At 38.0% G+C, this 22,568-nt stretch overlaps 1 protein-coding gene across 1 annotated transcript in view; it reads right to left on the bottom strand.

Annotated features, from left to right (window-relative positions):
* Positions 1-18,711, bottom strand: part of NDP (norrin cystine knot growth factor NDP) — a 57,822-nt gene extending 39,111 nt beyond the window's left edge. Inside the window, exon 1 of the mRNA XM_072615119.1 lies at positions 18,568-18,711. The gene's annotated coding sequence lies outside the window, so the exon portion shown is untranslated. The remainder of the gene's footprint in view (positions 1-18,567) is intronic.
* Between the last annotated feature and the right edge of the window lie 3,857 nt (positions 18,712-22,568).

The following is a 22,568-nucleotide window of genomic DNA, read 5'->3' as shown; positions in this document are numbered from 1 at the left end:
TATTTTTGGATAGTCCTAATTGTTAGGAAGTTTTCACTGACATCACACCTAAATGTTCCTCTTCCACCAATTACACCTAGGTTCCAATTAGTGCAAACAATAGAGCTCCCCCTGGAGCAGTCACATTATTTGAATTCATACCGCATATTTCCATTGGGTTGGAACCAATTACCACATTTTACATAATTATAACTTTCAATAGTGTCTAAATGTCCGAATAAATTCAGCTACTACAGGGGATTCATTATTCACACTAATTGGGACTCTGCTGTACTACAAATTCTGACCTCTGAGAGCAAGTAGAATAATTCAAATCCCTGTCTTAGGAGACAGCCCTTCAAATTCTTTAAAACATCTATCACATGTTATGCCTCCCCCCCCCCCCCCCCGTTTTTAGCCATTGTCTTTGCTAAGTTCTTTCAAACACCTTCATTCGGCATCATTTCAAGCCATTTCAGCATCCAGGTAGCTTGTCTCTGGATTCTCGCCAGCTTATCATTGTCCTTCCAAATATATTCCTATTATTCCTTTTGGAGGAAGAAAAGGACTCTTGTTATGTAACTGCTCTGCATAGAAAATGCATAAAAATTAAGGGACTTAAAATACCATCCTACCTTTATGATAGAGTTGACTATGTGTCTTCTCAAAGCCAAGTCACCATGAATGACAGCTTCAATTACTCCCATGTTTGTCTTTGAGCAAAAGAAATGAACAAGAGGCCAAAGATGAGGGAGGGGAAATTAATGAGGAAGATAGCTAGGGAAATCATAATAAATAATGCTCCTTACCAAATAAGGATGCTGAAAAAGAGAGCATGAAGAGGAAGTTGTTTCTAGTCCTTTATACAACTATTAAGCATCTATTGGGGCAGCAGTAGATAGAATCTGGAGCCAGGAAGATCCATCTTCTTGAGTTCAATCTAGCCTCAGGCACTTACTAGTTTTGAGACCTTAGGCAGGTCACCTAACCCTGTTCGCCTCAGCATCTTCATCTTTAAAATGATCTGGAGAAGGAAATGGCAAACTACTCCAGTATCTTTGCCAAGAAAACCACAAAATAGGGTCCCAAAGAATTGGACACTACTGAAAATGATTCAGCTTAATAAGTATCTATCACCTTGACATCGCCAATTAGTCAGTATTAAAAGTAATAAACATGAGTGGGGAGAAATTGAAAATGTCAAACCTAAATCACTGTTTGAGTACTAATACTTCAGTTTTCATGAATATACCCAAGCTTTGAGGATACCACTTATTTTCATTGTCACAGGTCTTTGTTTTCTGGTAATTTATGCCTTTTTCTCTCTAGTTCTCTATTCAATAATCTATATTGAAATTGAAAGAATCCACCAATTGCCCTTGAAAGAGATTCCAAAAGGAAAACCCCTAAGAATATTGCAGTCAAATTCCAGGAGTTCCCAGGTCAAAGAAAAAATATTGCAAGCACCCAGAAAGAAACAATTTGAGTATTGTGGAAATACAATGAGGATAACACAAGATCTAGCAGTTTCCACATTAAAGGATTGAAGGGCTTGGAGTAAGATATTTCTGAGGTCAAAGAAGCTAGGATTAAAACCAAGAATCACCTGCCTAGAAAGCTGAATATAATACTTCAGGGAAAAAATGGAATTTCAATGAAATAGAGAATTTTCAAGCATTCTTGCTGAAAAGATCAGAGCTGAATAGAAAATGTGACTTTCAGATACAAGAATCAAGAGAAGCATAAAAAAGTAAACAGGAAAGAGAAATCATAAGAGATATTAAAGTTGAACTGTTTACATTCCTAAATGGAAAGATGGTATTTGTAACTTATGAGACCTTGCTTAGTATTAGGGTAGTTGGAAGAAATATATATATATACATATATGTAATATATGTAATAATATAATGGGGTAAATTATCTCACCTAAAAGAGCCAAGAAAAAAGTTCCACAATGGAGGAGAAGAGTGGGAAGGTGAGAAGGAATGATTGAACCTTACTCTTATTGGATTTGTCTTAAGGAGGAAATAACATACACACTCAGGTATCTCACCCTACAGGAAAGTAAAGGGTAATGGGATGGGGAGGGGGATGGTAAAAGGGAGGGCAGTTTGGGGAAGGGGGTAGTCAGAAGCAAACACTTTTGAAAAGGGACAGGGTCAAACCTGAAAATAGAATAAGTAGGGGGTGCAATAGGATGGAGGGAAATATAGTTAGTCTTTCACAATATGACTATTATGGGAGTGTTTTGCGTAACTACACATATATAACCTATATTGAATTTCTTGCCTTCTCAATGAGGGTAGGTGGGGAAGGAAGAAGGAAGAGAATTTGAAACTGAAAGTTTTAAAAGCAAATGTTAAAAATTATTTGTGTGTGCAACTGGGAAATAAGATGTATAGGCAATGGGGTATATAGCCCTACAAGAAAGAGAGAAGGAAATAAGTGGAAGGGTGATAAAAGGGAAGGCAGACTAAGGGAAGGGATAATCAGAATGGATGCTATATTGGGGTGGGGAGGGGAGAGATTGGAACTCAAAATCTTGTGGAAATGAATGTTGAACACTAAAAGTAAATAAATTAAGTCATTTTAAAATTTAGGACATTTTCCCTTCTCAGTTTTTTGGTACTGCTCCCATTTTCCATGATCTCTTATGGATTACTAGGAGAGGTTCTATAATCACTTCTGCCAGTACTTTAAGGGCTCTAGGAACTAGTTCACCTGGGTCAGGGGACATCTTGGTTATCATCTCTCCATTAGTTATTTTTGTACTATTTGTGTTATTATTTCTAGTGTAAACTTTCCCCCTTTCTACTTTGTAAGGGGAAACAACAACAAAATGAAAACTGAGGAGCTCTGCCTAGTTTCTATTGTCAGTTATGATTGTCTCATTTGTCTTAAGCAATGGTCCAATTCTTTATTTTTTCCTCCATCTACCGATATTACTAAGAAAGCTCTTTTTTGTTGTCTTTGCCTCCTATACATGCCCCAGCTCATTCTGAGCTTTAGTATTCTTAATACCACTTTTAGAGAGTTGTCCTACAGTCTTCTGTTACCTGTTACCTGGTCCTGCTTCCATCTTTTGTACATTGTGCATTTATTTTTAAAGATTAAGTTGGTTGATGAGTTCTCTTTTTGTCTTCATCTGTCTCTTCATATCAATCTTATTTTTCTCCTTGGTTTCATTTGCATCTTTAGGATTTCATTCTTGAGCATCTCCCTTCCTGGGCTGATTTCCCCTAGACATTTTATTCCATGGGATCTCACCTATCTTTTTGGTGAACTTTTTGCAATCTGTTTCCCCAAAATCTAGGATACTTATCATCCTATGCTTTTCCTTTCTTCCTCACAAACTCTGGGACAGAATTGTCAGTTTCCTTCAAGGTTCCTACTATTTCCACTTCATCAACCTATTCTTCCCTCTTATTGAGAATCTGATCCAGAAGAGATATTCCCCTTGTTGGTTCTTCTGCTTCTTGAAGAGTGAAATCATCACTAAGACAAATTGAGGAGTAATTAGCAGTTCTGCCTTTGGCAAAGAGAAAGCTCCAGCAAATGGCTGGATAATTGAAGTCCCTCTTATCATTATGATATCATGTCTCTGTATTAAACTTTTGACTTATTTCCAAAACTTATCTTCCTTCTCTTGTTGTCCAGTGGTCTGTAGCCTACACCAGTAGTCCAAAATCATTTCTGTTTCTCCCTCCTTTGACCTTTATCTAAATACTCTCTATCATGCTTCGCCTCCCTGGTTTTTCCTCACATGAATATATCTTCTTAATATACAATGCAATCCCATGCAATTGTCTAACTTATTTTCTACAATAAGGCATATCCATCCAAAGACATGGTTCAGTCATATGTTTCATTTCACCAAACATTCAGGGATAACTATGTGGTCAAAATTCTTCTTTCTCATAGAACCTCTAATTTCTCTTGCTAATTGCCTAAATTTTGAGTATAGACATTTGAGATGATGGGTTCCTTTCTTGGATTTTGTCTCCTATGAATTTCCAAGGGTCAGATATTATTCTTCGCCTTTATTTGAGGGTACTCCCTGTGGTACCTAATGGTATGTATCTGGTAATATACACAAGCAATATTTCTGCTCCTTTTTCCCACCCATTTTTTTTTTTAGCTTAAAGACTCTAAATTAAAATTTCAAAACATTTGGCAAATACATTCTTCTCACCCTCTCTTAGTTGTTTTCCATCATTGGCTAAAATCTGTCAACCCTACACTGTGATGTAGAAATGTAAATCTTATTCTCAAACACTATTTTCTTGGTCATTTCTTTGGCTTGACCCAACCCTTTCTTCATCTTGGCAAGTTGGCTTTACACTTATTTTTTCATTTTTTCTCTCTCTACTAGCTCATTCCCTACTGGCTAAAACTGTACCCAAGTCTCCCCCATCATGAAAAAAGTCCTCCCTTGATCCTTCCATCTTTGCTAACTATTGACCTAGATCTCTCTGCCTTATGTAGTTCTTACTATTCATAAGGCCATCTACAATACGTGCCTCCACTTCCTCTCCTCCTACTCTCTTCTCAGCCCTTTACAATTCAGTTTCCAATCTTATCATTCTACTGAAATAACTCTCAACACAGTTATTAGTGATCTCTTAGTTGCCAAATTCAAAGATCTCTTCTTAATCCTCATTCTCCTTGACTTCTCAGCAGCCTTTCACACTATTGATCACCTTCTCCTATTCAATAACCTCTTTTCTCCAGGTTTTTAGGACACCAATTTCTCTGATTCTCCTCCTACCTATCTGAATGTTATTTCTCCATCTCCTTTGCTGAATCCTCATGCAGATCACACCTTCTAATTGTAAGTGTCTCTTGAGCTTCTTCTGTTTTGGGGACTCTTCACTCTACACTACTTCACTTGCTGATCTCATCAGCTCCTGTGGATATATTTTCATTTCTATGCTGATGGTTCTCATATCTAACTGACATGCCCTAACCTCTCTGCTGATCTAACATTTTCAGCTGTCTTTCAGACACCTCAAACTTGCTGTCCAGTGGACATCTTAAACTAAACAGTCCAGAGCAAAATCCATTAACTTACCCCCTAAGTCTTCCCTTCCCTTATTACCATAGAGGGCAACATCATCCTACCAATCCTTCAGGATCACAGCTTACATGTTATCCTCCCTCCCTCTCTCTCTCTCTCTCTCTCTCTCTCTCTCTCTCTCTCTCTCTCTCTCTCTCTCTCTCTCTCTCTCTCTCATCTCTCATGCCCCATATTCAAGCTATTACCAAGGCCTGTCATTTTCACCTCAGCAATATCACTCATGCATGCCCCCTTCTCTCCTCTGATACTGTCATTACCCTGGTTCTGGCCCTTATCACTTCACTCCTGGACCATTACAATAATCTACTGATGGGTCTGCCAGCCTCGAGTGTCCCCTCCACTCTAATCCATCTTCTATTCAGCCACATAAAGACACATCTGACCATGTCACTCCCCTACTTGATAAACTCCAATGATTTCCTATTATCTCCATGACCAAATATGAAATGCTTTGCTTGACATTCAAAGCCCTTCATAACCTATCCCCTTCCTCCTTTTCCAGTCTCTTCATTCCTTACTCCCCTCCTTGACTCAACAGTCATTTTCAGTCCAACGATACTGGCCTCCTTGTCATTCCTTGAACAAGACACTTCATCTCTCATCACTAGGCATTTTTTCTGGCTGTTGTGGAATACTTTCTCTCTTCAACTCCACCTACTGACTTTCCTGGCTTCTTTTAAGTACCAACTAATATTCCATCTTGTACAGGAAATCTTTCCCAACTCCTCTTAATTTTAGTGCCTTATATCTGTTAATTTGTTCCTGTGTATCCAGTCCATACTTTGCTTTGCATATATTCATTTGCTCACCATTAGATTATAAGTTCCCTTGCCTTTTTTGCATTAATTTGTATCTCTTTTACTTAGCACAGTTCTTGGCACATAGTAGAAGTTTAACAAATATTTATTCATTGACTGAGCTGTTCACTTCTCTATTTTTCTCTTAGACATCCCTTAGGCACAAGGATGGGCAACAGTGGATAAAACACAACCTACCTCATGATAGGTTTCTTGTTCAAGACCTCACAATCATTAGCAAAACTTTTCTGGGTCCTTCTGGTAACGTCATTATGCCGAAATGAATCTCCAAGAATCAGCAATTGTCATTCATTGAATCTGGGATATTTTCTTTCATTTCTTGACTATCTTAAAAAAAATTTTAATTCTTGAATATTTATCCTCAGGAATACAACTGATTTTTCTAGCCTTACTCTCAGGTTGGAAAAATAACTACCTAAGACTACTTCTCTTTCTCTTCCCTTTAGTGGACATGGATCTGAGATTTTTTTATAACATTCTTGGGAGAGCAAGCAGCTTCTTACCCTTCAGAGAATTCAGATTTCTCCTTTTCAAGAATAGCCTTGAATGTGTTTTTAAGCTTTAATGATACAGCTGTCCCCTTCCCCCTTTCCCCTCTTTGTAACAATCTTCCATGCTCTTTTACCCTTACAAAGGTCATCTTCCCTCCTCCTCCAACTTGAATCATTTCCCCCTCATTGAAGTCTTTAATCTGCTTCCTTTATGATCCTCTCATTCTCTCTAATGACCTGGGGTACAGAGAGGCATTTGTCATATCCCTTTGCCTCTTTTAGGAGAAAAATCAGCCCATCCTTGAAACACAGTCACTCAAATGTGGCAGAAATGCTAACATAACACCCTCCATGCAGGTCACACACAGTTTCCCCTGTTCAATATATTGGTTGAGAATTTACAACCTTGTGTCTTCAAATTACTCACAGATATTTATACTTCGCACCTAATCACATGGATAAAACTTTTTTTAAAGTCATAACTTTGTAATTAATAACTAACCCTCTCAAATTCTTTTCTTTTGTCTCATTAATAATTTCATAGCCACATCTACCCTTTTGTCTACTTTCTGTTTCACCTATTTGCCCCATCCACCAATCCACTTTTTCTATTTGCTTAACTTACACATTAACCCCTAGAACAAGGTCACATACTAAGTGCCATGAGTATACTGAGCTTGAAGTTCCTTCTTGTATGATGCTCAAGCTAACACTGATCCTTTAAGATGACTTTTTTTGTAATTGATGATACTTCCTCTGATCCCTTCCCCTCCTGCTCCAGCACCTAGTGATGTCTTTCTCTTCAGATTTTCTTGGATTATGCTGATACACACACACACACACACACACACACACACACACATATGTATATATATATTATCATCTTAGTAAGGGTTAGAGGTTATTTCATTTTTCTCTTTGCATCTATGGAATCAATGATAGTCTGACAAATTTTTAACAACTGACTTTTGGAGAAAAAATTCACATGCAACACATTTTTAAGTTTAATTTGCACTATTCACAGTTTCTCCATCACTTTCTTAAATCTAGCATAGATAATCAACAAAATGATAAGTGGTGCCCTAACTTATAACATTTGTTGACTTTGGAGATATGAATGTGTTCACTGAATATTTAACAATTAAAAAATCTATAATGTGATAATACTTATAATATGAAAATATATGTAGAGCCTATATCAGATTGCATGCCATCTTGGGGAGGGGGAAGGTAGGGAAGGGGAGAAAATTTAAAACTCAAAAGTTGTGGAACTGAATGTTCTAAACTAAAAATATATAGATAAATTAAAATAAAAAAAAAGTCTAGCTCAACTCTGCCTGGAACCCAGATGAGTGTTTTTACTACAGAAGACACTTTTTCCTGTTTTTCAGTCATTTCAATTGTGTCCAATGCTTTATGACCTTGGGGCTTTCTTGGCAAGGATACTGGAGTGGTTTGCCATTTCTTTCTCCAGCTCATTTTATAGATGAGGAAACTGAGGCAAACAGGGTTAAGTGGAATGCCTAGGAAGACATAGTTAGTAAGTATTTGAGGCTGGATTTGAACTCAGGGCTTCCTGACTCCCAGCCTGGTTTTCTGTCCACTGCACCACCTAGCAGACCATAGAAGACAATGTGGAAATATTTGTTGAATTTAATTTTTTAAAAATTATTTTACAAATGCATTTTTAGAGCCCAGACTGTCCGTAAGTTGGGGATAGTCTACACCAAGTCTTCACAAATACAGTCCTGCAATCCTTATCAGTAGGTTGTTCATGCCATCCTGGAATGCCTAGTCAAGGCATTTCTTTATATGACACTGACTCCTCTAGAAATGCCTTAAAAGGCACCATCCAATGGCATTAAAAGCCCACAGAAACACTCACAACTCTGGCTTTCTCCTTTACCCCACACCACTGATTGCCAGAGAGGGATAAAAAGGTGAGAGAAAAAAATTATAGGAAATTGTGGGGACGTCGTCAGTTGGGAAATGGCTGAACAGAGTGTGGTGTATGATCATGATGGAATACTTCTGTGATGTGAGAAATCACGGGCTTGATGATCTTAGGAAAGCATAGAAAGACTTGCCCAAAAGAATGAAGACCAAAATGAGTAGAGAGGAGTTAACTGTATACAGTTAACAGCAATACTGTTTTACTATTGACTTTGAGAGATCAAGTCATTTTGACTATTATAAATACCCAAATTAATTACAAAAGACTTAAGAAGGAAGACGATATCTGCATCCAGAGAAAGAATTAATAAACAGAAATATGTATAGAATGATTCTTATATATACATATTTGCGCCTAATGGTGGCCATCTCTAGGGCACAGGTGTGGGGGGAAGGGAAGAAAAAAAGGGCGAAAACTTACATAACTTTATTATATATTTAAAAGGAATCTCAAGTTGTGCATAACAGATTTTCAGTTTCATGAGCAATCATCTTTTTTTCTATTCTACTATGTTATAGAAATGATTGTTTCATTTCTCAAGTTCAGAATAAAATAAAAAAAATATAGGGGTAGCTAGGTGATGCAGAAGACAAGAGTACTGAGCCTGGAGTCAGGAAGACTCATCTTCCTGATTGCAAATCCAACTTCAGACACTTGCTAGCTGTGTGACCCTGGGCAAGTCACTTAACCCTGTTTATCTCAGTTCCTCATCTGTCAAATGAACTGGAGAAGGAAATGGCAAACCACTCTAGCATCTTTGCCAAGAAAATCCTAAATTGGGTTACTAAGAGCCAGACACTACTGAAACAATGGAACAACACTATGTTCTAGGTTTAATTTATATCTCAGATGATGGGAAAGTAACTTTTCCTCTCCTTTCTTATTTCCTTATGTCTAAAATCATGATAATAACAACACCTACTTTACAGAGTTGTTGTAAGCATCAGTTGAGATAGCATCTCTAAATCACTTTGTAAGCCTTAAAGCACTTGGCTAATGTGAGCTATTACATTCATCGTGTTCTTGTCTGTTTCAATGGAGTTTAGATATAAATGGTCATGGGATAAGGCACTATCCACCTACCTGCCTAGCTATCTGCATACACACACATTTGTATATCAGTTATATATGTATGTAAATCATATACACATTTCTATCCTATATCTACATATAGGATATATGTGTGTGTGAGCTAGGTGGATTTAGTGCCAAGCCTGGAGTCAGGAAAACACCTCTTCATGATTTCCAATCCAGTCTCAGACACCAACCAGCTGTGTAACCCTAGGCAAGTCACTTAACCCTGTTTAACTCCATTTTCTCATCCATCAAGAGAGCTGAAGAAGGAAATAGCAAACCACTCCAGTATCTTTGCCAAGAGAACCCCAAATGGGGTCACAAAGAATTGGATATGACTGAAACAACTGAACAATGACTATATATATTATATATCATAATGAATATAATAAATAATTAAATAGTAGATGAATAACATATTATAATGCAGGTGGATAAAATAACTGCTTTTGGTAATTGGCAATTTTTGTAATAGAATAAAGCATTGGGATGTAAGTTTATCTTTTGAAATCCATACGAAATCATCTGCAGAATAACTATAGTAGTAGAGAACATAATGATATGCAGTCAGTGCTCATTCTATTGCTTCATGGTTTTGATTTCTTTCACTAGCTCTTAAGGTTTTGAAAGCTTCCCATGCCACTTAGCTTGGAAGATATGCATATTTGGTATGCCAACATCTATTAAAGAGCCATCTTGAAGTTTTTGTGATTTGATGGTTTTTTCCTGGGTGATTGCAGACAATGGTTTTGTCTGTGATATCGCTCCATTTGTTGTACAGCGTATTTATTGAATTCTCTAGAATAATTTGAGGTCTCTGTGGTAGAGAGATTTATTGTCTCTTAGCTTATGAGCTAATGAGCTAGTACTATTATAGTTACTGCTACTGCGCTCATTATTATGACGGATGAGAGTATTAATAAGCTCTATAGGGTTGAAGAAGGTAAGTATACTACATCTTTACAGCTAATCACAAAATGACTGCCACATTTTATACCTCCTTTCTGCCAGTCCAACACTTACTGACAGTCATTTCAGGAAAGATAGATGGGTAAATATAACTGAGCATGCTCATTAGAATGCTCGTTCATCTCCAGGAGTGAGGAAGGGAGTGCCATGCTAGGACCCAACCCATCTTCCCAGTTCTCATTTGGTAAGATCCTTGGAGGAACAGGTAGCTGGTTCTGGAAACTCCACCCCAAGGATTTCAAGTACTCCAGACTCCAGATGGCAACATATATGTGTATGATGGTGCAACACACATATCTTCATGTAGAAAAATGCAAGGAAGCCAGTTATCCTAAGTGCCTTCATCTTTAAGACCCCTAGCTACTTTGAGTTTCACTGCTTTGGATTCTGGAGAATGTCCCTAGGAAGAGAGACACTATACATGTTAATGGCATGACTTCCAGTCTGAAGTCAACTGGGCTTTCTTTTCTACTGCCTGGGTTTTTTTTCCTCCTTCTTCTTCTACTTCCTAATAGAGTATTTCTAAATCTGGATTTCCATCAGCAGCTGGTGACTTCACCTAACAGTTGTATATAGCCTTTGAAATGGGTAAGCATTAACAATGGAAACTATTTCATCTTTCCATTCACTATTAAAATAGACTTTTTGGGGGCCAATCAGTGGATATGAGTAACAAAATTCAACACTCCTAATTGCAATATAGTCACATCTGAGCAAGACTTGTGTCAGAGGCTGTCAGAATAAATAGCACTGGAAACATTTACTGAAGTTGCCAAAACCCCAAAGTCACAAAACTGTCGGAACAATGCGTGCTAGAACTCTCATTTCTAATTTCTAATTCTTTTGCAAATAATCTTGTTGGGCAATTACTGGGCTTTGAATACCAGAAGCAATGAATCAAATTCTAAAAGATAATTATTTTCTGAAACACAGTAAAAAATCTCAAAAATATCAGCTCCTGAAATCTTTCCTTGCTTTAAAATAAGAAAGTCCCAAACCTCAACTGAGGTTTGAATCACTCAGTCTTTCCATATTCTCTTTATAATAGGTACCTCTATGTCCACACAGTTGGTAAGGGTAGGTTTTTTCAGTTAAAATTTTGCTCTGCTCTGAAGTCTGCTTTGACAGAAAAAAAGGTCACATTTTAACCATCATTTTTCTTCATTTTTTCATTTGAAGTTTACATGCCACACTTTCACTTTAAAATAATAGTGCCATGGGTCAGAGTAAAGTTTTTTTGTTTTGTTTTTAGGGGTTGAAGTTAGGCCAAGGCTTGGAAGAAAGATTTTAACCATCAAATGTAAAGAGATTTTTACCAAACATTGCAATCAGATAAGGGTGCTAAAACCTCTTCTCCAAAACATGTCAGAACTTGACAGGAAATAGACTCTGAAAAGGAAGATTTTCAAAATATAAGCGCTGTATGAGGTAGTATGGCAGAATGGACAGAGGACTGACCCTAGAATTGGAAAGATCCAGATTGACTTCTTGTCTTTAACACAAACTAGTTACGTGACATTAGCAAGTTTTTAACCTCTCAGTGTTCAGACAACTTTTTAAAGTGATATATTTTGGAGGAGTTGTCCAAGTGTAATAATTGTGAAAATTTCCACACTGGGAGTTTTTTTGAAAGAGACTTTTTAAAGACAAGTTTCATTTCTGTGATGTTTTATGTTCTTCAGAAAATAATCCATTTTTGGAATTTGAGTTAAGGTTTAGATCCCAGAGTTAGCCTAACATGATTATTTGTAGAAGAATTAGAAATCAGAAGTGAAAATTCTAGCATTTTAAAAACTATAAATTATAGATGTGCTGTCCATCTGTGTCAGTGGAGGGGAGGAATTTTCCACACTTAGGAACCTATGATAGTTCAAATTGTCCTTCTCCCCTGGAAAAAAAAAAATCAAAGGGGAAAAAACCCAAAACAAAACATTGAGAAGGGTTTTCCCCATTCATGGAATCTCTCCAACTCGGCACTCTTTTGGATAAGCAAATGCTTGCTCCAGAATGTAAATCCCATCTGGTGCTGGAAGCCTGGGTTACCTGATGTGGGTGTACTGTCTGTGACAATAAAATAAACCCTGACACCTGTCAACCCTTGGCTCTGAGCCCCACTGAGCCAAAGGCACAGGGACAGGGTGGGAGTATGTGAATGGTGAAAGGCAAGAGCCTCCCAGGAAAGGCAACCCCTGTGGATGGTCAGTAAAGTTGCCACCTAAAGGGACTCCCTTAGTCAAATCTTTCCCCAAATACTGATGAGGTGACTGTGTATGTGTGTGTATGTGTGTGTGTGTGTGTGTGTACATGCACTGCACGCTATACACATTTGTAGCATGCAGTATCCGTGGCCAACTGATGTTTCCCTCCCTTGAGGCCCCTCATAGGTCTCAAATGGATCCCCTGTCTTTGTCTTCTATGGAAATCAAATATAGAAGTTCGTGGCTGCTGACCTGACTGGTAAGCAGTGGGTACTACTAGCTGGAATGTTGCCACTGGCAGGGGTAGACAGGAAAATAGGAATGTTCTTAATGCACTCCCAAAGAAAACCATTGGTGGACAAAAGAGTGGCTGTATTTTTACCCTCTCTCTTCATGCTGCCAGGAGTCTTTAAATAGAACCTCTAGGGATTTGTATGGAATAATTCATATTAAAACCCAAGAAGTGGCAAAGGAGGAGGGTGTTGTTTTTTTCCTGGTAGAGCTGGAAGGAAAGAGCTCATTTTTAATTCAACTGTGTTAAATTTTCTCCTTTTGGGTTTTTTAATGGACTTTAGCTAATTCAGTAAAGAGTATGGAGACCCCCAGGAAAAGAAAAGGAAGGGGTAACGGCCCCAAAGATTCCATTTCCATTCTGAGGATATTAGCTATACCATTTATGAATGCAGCACAGTGGGCTGTGTGAGACTCTTAAATGGGAAAATCTAATTGAGATGTCCAATTCTTTCCATTTGCATCTTATAAACTAAACAGTTGCTTTGTTATAAAACAAGCACAGTCTCCATTTTCAAGGTTCCATGGACTTTCAGCTTGCTTCATGCTAACTTACCCTTCACCAAATTCACTTAATGATGACAATCCAGTTTGCTGACTAGAATAAGAGCCATCTATATCTATCTTTACAGGGTGAATCGTAAGGGTAAAGATGAGGAAATGGGCAGAGCCATTTTGGTTCAGTGGAAAGAACAGGAGATTTGTGGTCAGAGGACCTAGACTGGAAGACTAGCCCTGTGACTTATTACTGCAGGGACATTAAGCAAATTAATTAACCTCCTGGGGCCTCGGTTTCTCCACCTGTAAAATGAAGAGTTTGGAATAGAAAATTCTTAGAGTACTAAGTCTCTAATCCTGGATCTTATCTGTTTCTGTTCCTTCAAACTTTCCCTAAAAATAAAGAAAACTACTATTTCTACAAATTTAACTCTGTTAACACCCACCGCATCAACTGTGAATGTTACAAAATTATAAAGAACACGCATAACCACAAAGAAGAAAAATGAGAAAACAGCCCCATCTCACTCCTTTGCACAAGTGGGAGATCCATGGATGTGGTACATTACATATGTTTTCTGACTCTTTCAATGCATCGATCAATTTTGATGATATTTCTCTCATTAAAAAAAATATTATTTATGTGATATGACTCCCTGAGAGTGGAGAGGACCAGGGATACTGGGAGAAATTCTAGTGGTATAAAAGAACAAAGGAGATCAATAAAAATATATTTAATGAAAAACACCCCTTCCTTCCCACCCAACTCCCACCTCAGCACTTGGACAGAGATGTGTTCAGCATTTGCATTGTTACGGCTGTCTTTGACCAGTCCAGGGTCTCAGTATTAACTCCAATTTGCCTGTCCTAATGGACAGCAGAGGCACACTGCTTCTCATGATCAGAAAGGGGTTCAAGCTTAGATTTTTAAGAGCCTCCAAACTGTATTATCCAAGATGACATGCATGGAATAATACAGAGATAGAAAAATTTTGTTAGTGACCTTCCTCAGAATGAACTGCCCCTAAGCCATTTTGAAAATAAGTGGGAACCCAAGATACGTCTTTGTTTTTGCTTCAATATTCTTATTTGTTACAAGTGAGGGTTTTTGGACCGTGTTGAGGGAGAAGCGACAGGAAGATTGAAGTAGTGACTGCTATTCCCTGCCCCCCTCCCCTCCAAAAAAGAAAGAAAGACATGAACATTAATGAAGCATTAAAAAAAACTATGAAGAGGGCAGAAGGAAAGGGACATAAACAAGGCAGTGTTGGAGTTATTATGTTAAATTTAATATACGCTTTTAAAAAAGATAGAGTTTTGCATCACACACAGTCCTCTTTTCCTGTTCTTTGTATAAGAAAATGCTCATGTTTGTTGATGTATGTCAAGTTCATAATTAAAAAAAGAAAAACAAGTTGAGTAAAGAGAGGATTCATGATAGAAGGGGCCCAGTTGAAGGAATAGTGGAATAGGAAAGGAAAGAAGTAAAGAAAAGCAGTAACTTTACATATTTGCACAGGCAGGAGCAGACAGAGAGGGACACAGTGACAAAAATGACAGAAAGACAGACAGAAACAGACAAATATAGAGAGGCAGAGCCAGACAGAGTGAGACAAATAGACAGAGACAGACAGACAGAAACAGACAAAGACAGGGGGAGTTCAGAGACAGACAAACAGTGAGACAGACAGAGATTAACAGACAGACAAGAGGCTGAGACAGAGGCGCATATAAAGAAACAAAGATAGGGGAGAGAAACAGACAGACAAACAGTGAGACAGAGACAGACAGACAGAGATGCCAGGATTACATGGAGAAAAGGAGGAGATTCCAGAAGAAAGACTTATGTAGAAAGGTCAGAGACATGGCAGTGCCAAGGGTACCCAGATTCTTTTTACAATTAGATTATGTAAAAGAAAGAGGGGTGAATATATAGCCTGCCATCTGTTCAAAGGCTTACAACCTTGCTTTTATTGTTTGGGTAACTTGGTGAGGTGGGGCATCAGAGGAATTCCAAACATACCATCCTAGAGAAATTTTAATATGTTCCACACTGTCATACATAAAAAGGAAATAACAGCTGATCATGTCTAGGATTGTCAACAGTAAGCACCCCCCCTACATCCCTATTTCCCCTTTTCCTTATATGTACTGACCCTCCTCTACCCCCCAATGTAGGCAGTTAGTTTTAGGGAAATGATGCAAGCCCACTGCCATGGGGAGGAATGGGGGGGGGTGCAGCTGGCTAACAGCTAGGTCTGGTCTAGGAATTGTTATGAGTTAGGTCCCCTTGGGAAGTTACAAGCATTTTAACCTCACTGAAACTGATTATCTCCTGATAAACACCAGTTCAGTGGACCACGGTGATTCTGTGTTTTGGGATGCTTACAGATGACCTAATCAGTTACAGAGAACACGAGATGAGATGAGCTGATTTGAAAGTAGCACTGTGTGTGGCTCTGAGGGAGACCTGAGTTTTGGGAACAACCTCCAACTTCCAATTCCCAGGGACCTTTTGAATTCAGGCCAGGCCCAGAGGTCATATGTTTTGACCTTGGGGGTGGGACTGGTGGTGGGAGATAGTAACTGCATCTCTCTCCATGAATGATTCTAGTTGAATGATTCATCTAGTGCCACTGATGTCAGTCCCAGAGAAGGTGACTCACTCATATCCATCCCAGATAGAGAAAGAGTGTGGTTGTTTTCAAGATCTTGGTGGGGGTAGGGGGGAATGAAGGGTGGGGATGTGGCAGGGTCAGGGCGGGAAGAGAAAAAGGACAAGTTGGTATTCTCCCAGACTTCTTTCAACCTTTCTGAAAAACTCTGGGCTAGGCTAGATTAGTTGTGAAAATGATGAATATCCTAGCATCAAATGATAGGTGTCAGAAGGGAAGGAATCACAGCACTACAGGTAAGAAGGAAGAGAGCTACTAGGTGAGAGGGATTAGGGAATCTCTATATGCAGAGGACTATGACATCATTATAGACAAGGTATTATTCAATCATCCATTTCCAAGGGTCATCTCCTTTCATTGAGTAGAAATCTAACTGGTGCTATTATAGAAGGGAAAATAGAGCTGTAATGTTTTAAGACAGTTACAAGCATCTAAACTTCTGGAAATACCCTTGGTGAAAACATTCAGCAAAATACAATGAATACACTCAGTGAAAGCCATCCCATTTTTCAGATCAACTGACTGAATGAGTTGGAAACTGTTAAGTATTATTGAAAATTGCCTTATGGGCTCTTGGCAGTGACTTTTAAACTTGAATTACAAATGAGAGTTAAACAGGCGTGTTGCCATCCCTGAATATATTACACACCACATACTCATGGATTGAAGCCTCTGCCTGTGCCCTTTACCTGTACTGACCATTAATGTATGTGAGCAAATCATGTAAAACTGACCTGGATGATGGCTTCACAAAAATAGTCAGAGCTAGTTAAATGTCATAGCCAATAATGATTTTGTTTGCTTGTTTTTGGTTAAGAATCACCGTGCAGTCTTAAGGCAATGAAATTCATGACTTCTTTTATGGTAATTCTATAATATTGTCTATCTTCCCCAATCTATCTATCCCCAATGTCCCAAAGTACTTGCATCAAAAGTCAGATATGTATTTTAACATTTGTTCAGATTATTAGAGAAATTGAAAATTTCCCAATAAGCCTATATTTTTAAAAGACAAGGAGTAAGCATCTCTCTAAAAGACACATTTAGCCTCCTTTCTAGGTTATGTACATCTGATGTTGGAGATCATTTTAACATATAAGATAGGGGTTAACTCAATCATTTTGTATTTACAAGTTGGTTTCAATAGCCTCTACAGAAGCTCTATATCACATGCACTTCAGTTTAATGACCCCCATTTATTGTGCACACTTTGAGTAGTTACAGATTTGTAAATGCACCTGGTATTCCATACACATCCACTGGAACAATTCATCGCTAGTTGCCATTCAAAGAGTGTAGGGTTATAAGTGAAAACATAAATAAACAATTTAACTAATCATTCTAATTATGAAGGATAGACTGTCCTAAATTCCACCCTTGCTGAGTGACTGTCTTTCACTTACCTGAATTTTAGTAACATAGGGACCTATTTTTTTAAATTGTTTTATTGCACTTTACCCACTACAATGAGCTCTAGTTCCGCTGTACTCTGACACATTAACATTCTGTTCACAGTCAAACACTTCTTTTAACCCAAACAAGAAAAGGGTTACACTCATGCTTCCTACAGTGAGAATCCCATTTAAAGAGAGAACTTTTTGACCAGAAAACAATGATTTCAGGAAACTGAAAAAAAAAAAAAAAAAGACAACTCTCATATTCCCAAGAAAGTGTTTTGGAGTTTTCTCTTAGCATTTCTCACCCTGTTGCGGGGTCTGAGCATCCTTGCTTAGCTACTCCTTGGACCTCCCCCTTGTGCTAATTGTCACCCCTCAGGGGTAAAGCTGACTACTAAATATAACCAACGCTCAGGGATGTAGCCAAGACTAGCACTGGGAATTTCCTGGGTGTTTTTATGCAGTTGGAACAATACAGTAATCCATACCCAACTCTAAGGAGCGCTGTGCCCTTCCCAGCAAAGTATCCCAAATCAGAATCAGTAAATGCACAGATTCCTAGTGCTCCTACAAAGCATGACACACAAAGCTAGAAATAAATATTGCCTATTGTTTGAAATTATTCTAAGCACTCCAGCAGATGACTGGCAAGAGATCAGCCGCATACATAAGTAGCAATAAAAGTAAACAGCTCTCTTAAACTAGCAGGACTTGGGTCCTGCATTAATAGTGCCCCCATTGTAATGGGACAAAGGCAGTGCAGAAGATGCCTATGAATTAATACTGGAGGAGTGGTGCCTTCTATACCCCTTTCAACTGATCACATGGTAAGAACCATTACAAAATTACATATTAAAATATAGGCAGCTTTCAAGTGAAATATCTTTAAACCCACAAAATAAAAACTGTGCTTGCTTTTTCGAGTTAAGGAACACTTCGTGTGTCTTCCCTTGATCTGTCACAGACTTCAAAGGCACTGTAATTTAAGAAAAATCAAATACTGAAGTGCTTCAAATGAATACAAATTAAAGGAATGCGAATTTAAATGGCATTTAAAGACCATGTGTTTATTTAAGAAGATGAAATGCTCAGTTTGGAAATAAGTAACTTGCTATGAAAGTTGTAAGCTCTTGTTTTCCTGCTTACCTTGGGGAAAATGCAGGGCTCGTTTCGAGAGCTAGAAAGAGGTCCTGTTACTTCGAAATCCTTTTGTTCTTCTGTCCCTCTGTCACATGGCTTTCCTTTTATATTTGCAACACACAAAAGTTAGGGCTGTTGTTTAAGCCAGGCGGGGGGGGGGGGTGGGTTGGGGGGGAGGGTGGGGGTGGGGGATGGAGAGAGAAAGAGAGAGACAGAAAGAGAGAGAGAGAGAGAGAGAGAGAGAGAGAGAGAGAGAGAGAGAGCAAGGGAGGGAGAGAATGTCAAATGGAAAAGTGCCATTGCAGTCATATATCAATCAGGCTCACGGCAGCAGCAGCTCACTGGCAAATGAAAACTCTACAGAAACGGGAAAGCTCTCGTTATCAAGAGAAATCGCTATACACTGTTCTAGCACTCTCTCTGCAGGAGCATCTTATTGCAGAAGCAAAAAAAGAAAAAAAAGAGAAGAAATAGGATTCTTTGAAAATATATATAGATATATAAATGAAAAATAAACTTTTCTTTTTAAGGATGCGTCCTGAAAGAAAGATGCTCACTCTGTACAATTTAAGAAGAGGTGGAGGAGTGAAAGCTATTTCAGCTTCTGAATGGGATAGAATTGGAATTCTAGAAAGATGAGAAGAAATTGGAACCAGAGGCACTTTTCAGGCAATCAATGCATATTTAAGTACCTGCAGAACCCTGACCTATATTGTCAAGATCTATGTAGGTGGTGAGATATTTTTATTTAGCAATGACTATGCCTCCACTATGCAAGCTTCTTATAGGACTACTTGCATATAATCATCACCTGAATGAGTTGAAAAATGTGTGGTTGGAGATATAGAACCAGAATAACCAGAATCCTTGTGTATCTTACATATAATTAATATTTAGTGATTTCTTGGAATTAAACTTTTAAAGTTTTGTGGTCTAGCTGCAGGGTGCTACTTAATTTGGGGTATGTGAACTTTTTTAAAAAGTGGTAACTTGTCTATATAATTGGCTTCTCTTGTAATCCTACGCATTTTATTTTATGTGCTTAAAAAGCATTATTCTGAGAAAGGGTCCATAAGCTTTACCAAAATGCTAAAAAATTCCATGGCACAAAAAAGGTTAAGAACGCGTGCTCTGGGGTTCTGCTTTATTAGCCATCTAACCAATATCATCTATCATGCCTGCTCTGGGGTTTTTAACCTTTTTTGTGGCATAGGCTCCTTTGATAGTGTGGTCAATGTTACAGAGCACTTTGGTTTGTTGCCTATTTTCAGAATTTAAGGAAATGCTAAACTTCAGTTAGAGGTTAGTGAAAAAAAGATGAATTTTTTTTCCTATTCCAATTCACAGACTCCTTCAAATCTATCTATGTGTCTCTAATCTAGATACTATACAGCTATGGACATATAGGCAATGCCTAAAATAAACACCCCAACTAATTAATAGAAAAATTCATTGCTTTAACAAATAAATGTTAAGTGTCTTGGTAGGCACAAAGAAATAGAATGCATACCCCCAGTTCATCGAGGTATTTCCAGTCTGATTGGAAAATGGCACACAGCACATGTACATGCAAACATGCACAGAAATTTGAAAATTACATATCCAAATGGTATTTATGGTGTAACCGTAATCTTTCAGTTCTTAGAATTCCACCTCCATTTTTTTAGTAAATGAAATGGCCCTTCTCTACCTCTTGCTATTTTTCAAATACTTTCAAAAATGTTTTTATTGTAGATTGAGCATCTTACTTTCAATTTGCGTGCTGGAAAGGTTTTATATATATATATATGTGTGTGTGTGTGTGTATGTATATATACACATATAGAAAGAGAGATATACATACATATATAAACACATGTATATGTGCACATACACACGTATGTATGTAAATCTACACACATATACAAACATGCATACACATATATGTACGTATATTTAGATACGTATATATAAAGTTTATATATGTGTATATGTATATACAATACATGAAAATGCATATGTATAATATAGGTATCTATATAATATCTAATTACATAATTTAAATATAGACAAATAATAATACAATATACCACTCAGTGGTCACATTTACACTTATTAATGTTTTTGTTTATTTTTGCTGAATTGATCCTTTTTATGTCAGATGGAAAGAATCTCAGAGCAAAGTCTACTTATTAGCCTTTATGGAATTCTTGGTGTAAAGACTGGATCTTTTAGGGGATAGTGAAGTATTCTTTGTGCCAAATACCTGATGGGTAAATTCTTTCTCAGTGCTTTCTCTTTTTTGAAGTATGTATTGGGGACCCAACTGATTTCAGTGGTGTAGTCAACTCTCCACTAAAGTTCTGTCCACTATTGTAAATTAGCAACAACTTCACAATTTACAGATTTATAGAGTTGCCTGGGATACTGAGAGATTAAGGTCACACGCTTGCACGCACCAGATGCAGTATTTGAACCCAGGTTTTTCTGAATACAAAGGCAGTCCCTTTGTCCACAGAATCAAGCTGCCTCTAAAAAGCACCATTTAGTCTCTGTTTATTAAAATGCCTGTTATTGTAAGTAGCTATTGTCCAACATTGATGATGGTCACATGATTCCTTTTTTGTAGGACCACCCATCCCTCCAAGAAAACTTAGACATTTTGCAAAAGACTTCTTTTAAAAAGGCTTTGAACTTTATCATGTTACTTAAAGGAGCATCCCCTGAACCATCTGGCCTGGTGGAAGTACACTGGTTAGTCACAAACTGCATCCATGAAATAGATGGATAGAGTCCTAAGTTCAAAGTGTTTAAAGGAAACTTGGCACTTGATAAATGATGATATTGGCTAAGTGTCTAATGAAACAGATCAAAAATCAGATGGAAACTGGGCCTTAAAACACAGTATTCAGAATGAAGGAAATGACTTGTCGTTGAGTAAGCATCATGGAAACAATGAATGCACTCTCTGGCTTGGCTTTTAAGATCTTATTTAGTAAGAGCATAAACTGATTGGACATTGCCACTGTCAAATGTCCAGACTTAATTTCCATTAAGAGGCAGTGTGGTGCAGTGGATAGAGTCATGGCTTTCATGTCAGGGTTTAAATCCTATCCTTGGCATGGATTAGCTATATCACTATGGGCAAGTTACTTTAAATCTCTTTGCCCCAAGGCACTTCTCTAAGATGTCTATTAAATTATCAATTGACTTCTTTGCAGCATTTGGCATTGTTGATCACTATGAACATTCTCTCTTCTCTGTATTTTTGATATGCTATTGTGTCCTCATTCTCTGGCTAAAAGCTCCTTCTCTGTCTCTTTCTCTGGTCTTTTATCTTTATCATTCCCCACTAACTGTGGCAGAGTTGTTGGGCTCTGCCCCCAGCTTTCTTTTCTCTTTCTACATTATCTGTCTTGGTGACCTTATCAGCTACCCAAGGTTTAATTATTCTCTCTGCACAAATAAGATTAAGATATTTCTATATCTACCCTAATCTGTCTCCTGAGCTCTAGTCCTACATCACTGACTGATTATTAGAGATTTAAAATTGTATATACCAAAGATACCTCAAAGTCAACATGTCCAAAACAGAACTCAATATCACTCCACTCCCTAACTCAACCCTCTTCAGAATTTCTTTTTTTCTGTCAAGGGCATTTTTCCAGGCTCCAAGGTTAGTAACCCAGGTTTTCACTTCAATTTCCACCCTTCCACATATCCAGTTAGTTGCCAAATCTTACTTATGTGCCTCCTGTTTTCCCTCCACTCACACAGCCACCACCTTTATTCAAGACCTGTTCACCTCTTACCTGAACTATTGCAATGGTTTCTTAATTGGTCTTGATACCTTAAGCCTCTTTTTATGCCAATGCTCCACACAACTGGCAGGGAGGCGGGATTTTCCTTCATTTCAGGTCTGACTATATCACCTCCTCCACCTTCAGTGAGTTCCAATAGATCCCCATTGCTTTGTAGGTGAAATACAAATCTCTGTGTGGCTTTTAAAGCCCTTAACAAACTGGACC

This window comes from Notamacropus eugenii, chromosome 5, assembly GCF_028372415.1.
Source record: "Notamacropus eugenii isolate mMacEug1 chromosome 5, mMacEug1.pri_v2, whole genome shotgun sequence".
In the NCBI taxonomy this organism is placed as follows: domain Eukaryota; kingdom Metazoa; phylum Chordata; class Mammalia; order Diprotodontia; family Macropodidae; genus Notamacropus; species Notamacropus eugenii.
This window is presented reverse-complemented; position numbering and strand designations above follow the sequence as displayed.